This window comes from Lactuca sativa, chromosome 9, assembly GCF_002870075.4.
Source record: "Lactuca sativa cultivar Salinas chromosome 9, Lsat_Salinas_v11, whole genome shotgun sequence".
Lineage (NCBI taxonomy): Eukaryota > Viridiplantae > Streptophyta > Magnoliopsida > Asterales > Asteraceae > Lactuca > Lactuca sativa.
Window position 1 is genome coordinate 200576206 of NC_056631.2, and position 7080 is coordinate 200583285.

At 38.6% G+C, this 7080-nt stretch overlaps 1 pseudogene; it reads right to left on the reverse strand.

Moving 5' to 3' along the window:
- Nucleotides 1–3459: 3459 nt before the first annotated feature.
- Nucleotides 3460–5535, reverse strand: LOC111903198 (serine carboxypeptidase 1-like; annotated as a pseudogene).
- Between the last annotated feature and the right edge of the window lie 1545 nt (nucleotides 5536–7080).

The window sequence follows — 7080 nt, forward strand, 5'->3', positions numbered from 1 at the left end:
CAAGCAAGTTGTAGTCGGATTACTCAACCTAATTGCAGCTGCATAGTCCCAAACCTTGGCATAGTGGTCTTCTAACTTCCCTTCTATCATCCCCATTACAATAGCCCTTGCTCTTTGGCATTGCCCAATAGATACACTCACTGAAAACCTTTGTAGCACATCTGCTTGCATCTCTAGCAATGTCATCTTGGGCTTCATGATTACATCTTTCAGGTAGTGTTTGGCTAACCAACTGCTAGTAACTAAGGAACCAAAATGATAATTCCTAGCACACAGATGCATTTCATTACAAAATTTTATCTGGAATGTTCTTTCATTGTACTTCCATCCAGCTGCAACCCTAAATGGACACTGCATTTTGTTGTTATCATTGTTGTCCCTGGTTCCACTACCACACTTAGCTATAACCCTCACTCTATCACTTTTTTCAAAATAAAGCTGGTACCCTCCATGGACTGCATAGTTAGTTAAAGCAAACCTGAGTTGAGCAGGGGATTCATAACAGTCTCCTAATCGGGGCCTCATCTCTTTCCAGTCAACATTGGGATCATGCGCCCTATACTCCACACCAACATCTTCATTGTCCTCATCTAAGTGGGCATGCTCTTTTTGTTGGACACCAGGAATGTCTCCATCATCTACCATTCCATCAATACTTCTCCTTAATACGTTTTCATCACACAATAAGTTAAGAAACTGAGATCATCACATGGTCTTGAGGGGGCTTTGAAAGTTTCTTCAGAAAAATCTAAGAAGCTAAAGTCAAATGTATCTTCATCGGAGTCAGAGTCTAGAAGATATGTCTTCTCAAGGAGCTTAGGCCCTTTAGGCTTCTTAGTTCCAGAAGTAGAAGCCATCTGTTTCATAAAAAAACAAAAACACAACTTGTTAGTTCAAACTTGGAACTCCATACACGAAGATAACCACCCTCATAATCATCATGTTCTTGTTTCCATACACGTACCTTGTTTCCAACCCTACTTCACCAACGATTTCGGAGCTTCAAGTTGCGAAATTGGGGACTGTGAAACTCTTCTCAGCTTCAAAACCTTCTCGAATGCATGCAAAACCCTTTAGCAATGATGGTTCATGAAAGGTGATGGCTACGGAATAGCTTAGTGGTGACCGGATGGTACATGTTACCTACTGGTGACCGGCTCTTTGCCCTCAAACGATAACTCAAAGAAAATGTCGTGGTCACAGTAAATGAAAAATTAAATTCAGGTTTCCAATTTAGTGCCAAAAACATAGGACTTTTGTGATATTAACCCTAGTGGTTTTTACAAAATTTGTTATGATATTAGTTATATTTTATTTTTTAAAATTCAACTGATTAGAAAATTATGGTCCCCGATTAATCTCTCCTGTCCGATTAATCAATTAGACTTAGTCCACCATCTAGCTAACATCGAGCATTTTTTACAACATTGCCCCTACCCACTAACCCAATCCACCCACACCTTGTCTACTCCTTTCTTCCATTCCCCTCCACCGTCACCATCGGTAACCATTTTTCTAGCGACTTGCAAGAAATATGTATCAAACTAAAAAAAAACATAGTTCCTTATGACTCCCTTTTTCTTTAATTATTTTACGCTCACAAAACATAATTCAAGTTCACAAAACCGTCTTTCTCTCAAGAACACAAACCGTCACCACCACCACCTACTGTCACCATTGTTTACAACCACCACCTATTGTCACCATTGTCTACCACCCACACTTCCTCCATTCACCACCCCACCCCACTCACACACTAGGGATGAGCGTGAGACGGAACTGGTACCGACCCGTACCGTTCCCGAATACCGAATTTGATCGAAAGTTAATCCCGAGTACCGAACCGAATTAACATCACCGGTATCGGTACCGGGAATGGTACCGGTACTCGGTATTAGTACCAGTACTGGCGGTACCGATTTCCGAATTTCATGTATTTTGAGTACCAAGTACCGTCCCATATTTTTAAATTCGGTACGGTTCGATACTGGTTCCGGTACAATACCGCGTCTGGTACTGAATCGGGATTTGAGACAAACTGCTTATCCCTATCACACACCCACTCCCTCCTCCTCGACCACCATATCCTAAAATCATAAATAGAAAAACTATTTCACATTCCAAAACCGAAAGTAATACCCATAAACAATTTCTTAAACTTAAAATCATAACAAGAACATCAACTTCACATTTAGATTTTATAACCACCATCAAATCAATTTGTTAGGTTTGGTGTCGCATTAATCGAATTAATTCTTAATGCCAAACGAATTAAACATATGTACAATTGGTGACCATCGAATTAAATATGCAATTTCAAATTTTGAGCAAATAAAAAGAAATTAAATGATTATATATGTACAATTCTTGGATTACTCGACTCAAGATGTAGCACTAGGTTTTTTTAGGGTTATAGTTGAAGGAGAAGCAAAAGTATTACACGCTATTTACTAAGAAACATGTTAGAAGCAATGATAGTGGTGCTCATTTCTCTTCATCACCGGAACCATCGGTTCCCCTTCCTGAGGCGGTGCATCAAGACACATATCATCGATGCCTTGTAAGTCCCCACCTCCTATTCCTAAGAAGCAACGATGGTGGCGCTTCTCTTTAACCTCACAAAATGACTAACAAACAGAGAGGGGAAATGGAGAGGGAGTTGTGGCCACCTAAGAGGAGAAATTGAATAGGAGGGAGATGAGTGCTATTGGGAGTGAGGGAAGTAAAGGAATTTATTATTTTTTTTAATTGAAAATTAGTTACATACAAAGATAAAATAAACACAGGGTAGAAATTTAATTTCATCGGGCTATGGGATCAACCGTTCATGGAATTGAAAACACATGAACCATCCATGTAACGACAAAATGTTTGGGACAAAATTTGAGAATATGGAAAACCACATTAACCATTTATATAAGTTTGTCTAGATTGAACTAACTCATTAAAAGGAGAATCGACCGTGGCCTACCAACCTAGTACATCATATATGTCAGCTTAGGGTTTGTTAAGACGATGTCATATGGTTATTCTTATTCATGGTAATAGTTTTCCAGCACACCAACTCTTTGTACTTTATAGAAATGCTCCTATCATATGTATCTATCATTATATTTGTCAGCGTCACATTTATCCGTTTGTGTTCCCACGGATATACATAAACTCCGGAGCTTTTCATTACCGCTTTATCTAAATCAATTCATGCCATGGTTGGTTGTATTTTCTTCACAAAAAGGTGAAAAAACAAATATGAATAAATGAGGCAAGCAATAAAAGGAATTTACATGTGTAGCATAACCCGGGTACGTACGTAGAGGCAACAAAGATTCCAAGTAATCTTATCATAAGTCTAGAATTTGTACTCTTGATGATATAGATCAACCTTAAGTTCTTAACCCATTATTCTCAAAGTTCTAGTTAGTAAATAGTAATTGGTAGAAATGTGAATGAGGGAACTGTTCACGGAAGCTTTCCCTCTAAGAAGGAAGAGAAGAATGCAAGTGCACGAGCAGGTTGATAGCTTGGGACAAAGTGTCCAGCCCCTCTTATTGTCACAAACGTTAGGTTTTGGTATCCAACAACGTATCCACCAACCTAAATAGAGTAGTGGGTGTATGAGTTAGCTGTAACATGTTCTAAAAAATCCCTTAAAAACAAATAGAAATTCCCTCGCATCATTTTGTTAAATTTAGTTAAAGAAATATACAAATGATGATTAAATGGAAGGCTTTCTACCTCCTCTTTATACATCCATGGGTACCATGGTTTCTCCACTGAAGTTTCTAGTTTGTCTATTGAATACCTGCTTGTTGTCACAGGTACTCTCCCATCTGTGTCTCCACTGAAAGTTTTATGAGTTTTAGTTTTTATTTAAGCTATAATCAGATAAGCATCCAATACAACACAACAACATTTGATTTTCTACCTGTATATCCAAACGCTGATTGCCTATGAAATTAGATCCTGAATCACCGGCAAGACTGTAAACGGCATATCCTTCCAGTGATTGCCTATGAAATTACTATATGGATAGAAGAAATTTATAAAAATTGATCAAAATTATGTGATTCAAGATTTTCACATTATGAACTTTTTAAGATTAATTAGTAGTATTACTTGCAAGATTCCCAGTAAACCGGTTTTGCATGAAGGGCTTGTTGAACCGCAGCTATGTTCAAGTATGAGTCGATATAATTTCCTGTGCATGGATCAAATTCTGATATCTGTTCCAGTGATGTGAATTCATGTTAAGATTCAATTTCCAGATGTGTGTGTATTTAGATAAGAGCTTACTGAAGGAGTGGTGTTGCTTGATGACGAACATAAAGGAGCATAGATGTCATAAAAGTAGATGTTGCTTCTTGCAGCTTTAGCCTGACTTAGATAATCTTCACATGTTTCTGTTATGGTTCCTGCAGCCTCAGAGAAATTGCAGTTGGAGAGGATTCCTTCATGGATTTCATCAGATATGATCGCGTGACTCCAGAAGTAATCGTACATTCCTGTGTTTTCTGTTTCAGAATCCACATAAGCATTTCCAAGCTGAAAATATGTCACAACTTGATTACATGAGCATTAATTATCATCAACTTTAGCGTTACTCATCAGGATTTCTGACTTACAGCAATTCCTTTGAGGTTGATGACAGTTTGATTAGTGATCTTGTTGTTTTGAACAATTAATTGTGCAAGTTGTGGGATGTAATGTCCTGCATAGCTTTCTCCCGTGATATAAAAATCTCTACTTTTGTATTCTGGAAACCTTTCTAACCAATTGACTAGAAATGTATACGAATCTTGTGCTGTTTGTATATCTCCGGTTTCATAATCTGAAGATGTATTTGAGTAAGAAAATCCTACTCCAGCTGGGGATTCCAAGAAAAGTACATTTGCAACTGCAGAGGTTAATCGATCGTTATAACATAATTAAAAATTAAAATGCTCTTTTTCGAAACATATACATAGATATATGATTGTTACCATTGTTCCATGCATATTTATTATGTGAAAGGGTTACATTATCAGCATTGACTCGAAATGGTCCAAGTTCCATCATGGCCCCGTTTCCAAACGAGGAGCAACCTGGCCCTGGAGCGATTCATAAGTTAGTTTTTGAACAAAAAAAATCTTTAAAAAAGAAAAAAAATAAAAATAAATAAATACCTCCATTGAGCCAAAGTACAAGAGGATTGGTGGAAGAGTTAAAGGGCGACTCTGCAAGATAGTAGAAGAGTGCTCTCCCATGGTTTGGGTCGACAGTCACATACCCTGAATACTGGTCAAAATCTGTTCCAGTTGGTTGACCTGGCAAAGATGATATCTTGTCGAAATCTTTCAACCCGTCTTGTGGGCCCACATATACGGGTGAGTATGAATACTCGGTTTTTAGCTCTTTGTTTCTGATAGGATCATGTACTGATCTTTTAGAACGTTGGATTCTTAAAACGTTCTCAAGAGGATCATATCCGTTCCCACCATAGCAATGAACGGAAATAAATAGACTGAAATGAATCGATAGAAGAAAAACAATCTTCATTGTTTGGAGATACGTTTTGACGCTGCTATTAGGTGATATATACTGATATATAGAAACATTCAGTATATAAAAATACGAATTGTTTTTGGAAACAACAATGTTCTTGTTGCATTCATAATTTCAGTGACAAAACCAATGTTTTCATTGTTTTTGAAAATAGATGAAAGTATTAAAAAAAACTATGTACACACTTTATGTTATTTTCTTCTATTTACAAATTAATGAAACCATTGATTTTCACTGCAAGAAACATGATCATTAGCGGCGATACCGGTCACCGCTAAAGAGTGTGGTTGTTACCGCAAAAGGGTCACCGCTATTCCCTCGTCCCAAACTAGGGCGGACGTACGAATACATAGTAGGTGTTGCCGAAGTTGAAATAGGTATCGCCGATGTAGAAAAAATAGGTAAAAAATTCAAAAAATTTTCCACTGCGGACAGAAAAATAGGTGTTGCCGGTGCCAGACCAGGACACCTACAAGGTCTGCCCCTAGTCCCAAATGTTCAATGTGTCGCTGTTAATACTATATATGTTTGTTATTTATTTTCGAGTGAACTGAGTGACTCGACGAGTGGGTGCCCCAACTCATCGAGTAGAGTCGATTTGGCCACGTGGGTTTAATAACCAACTTGACAAGTCAGAGAGCCAACTCGCCGAGTTGACGTTGTGTGAGGAAACCCTAATTTTCTGGAGTTGAGTTTTATTTAAAGGGCTTTAAGCCCTCATTTCCGCCTCCCACATCACCCTTGAGTATTGTGAAGAACCGTAATCGAGTTTTAGCTTGTTGTGTGAGGAGAGCTATTTTGAGTATGTTGGTGCACTTTGAGAGAAGAAGAGGAAAGCATCAAAGCTTGGAGCAAGGAAAAACGTTTGGATCTAGAGGTTCTCAGTGGATAGCTTCTGTTTGAGGTAAAAAGATGTTATTTTAATCATTTTTCTTGTGAGATCTTAGTTTGGGGAGTTCTAGGGTTTTTCCCCATTCTTCTTGTGTCACGGAGTCCCTTGAGCATATCTTGAGGTTGAAACCTCAAATTTGGATGGTAGGAGGTCTTGTGAGCCCAAAGACCCAAGCTTTATGGAGCTAGAGGCAAGCCTATGAGCAGCAAACCTTTGTTGGAGTTTGTATTAGCATTATGGAGCAAATATGTCATGCATGAACGTAAAGATCGAAGCTTTACGTGACATTCGAGCCTTGGGAGACTAGATCTAGAGTTTGGAGTGATGGATCTACCTTAAAATGTCTGAATGAGAATACAGACTAAATAGACTCGCCGGGTCAATGATCTGACTCGACGACGCGGCTAGGGTTTCCCTAATGAGTCTGGACATGGGTAACTCGACAAGTTGACGAGAAAATTCAACGAGTTAAGTTGGGTTTTCGCGTCATTTTGAAGGAACAATGGGGACTCGGCGAGTCACATAAATGCACTCGGTGAGTCAGGTCAACATGGACTGTTGACTTCTATTGACTTTAGGGTTTGGTCGAGGGAGGGATTATGGGGACCATAGAGTGGCAAAATGGTCTTTTACCCATTCCAAGAGTT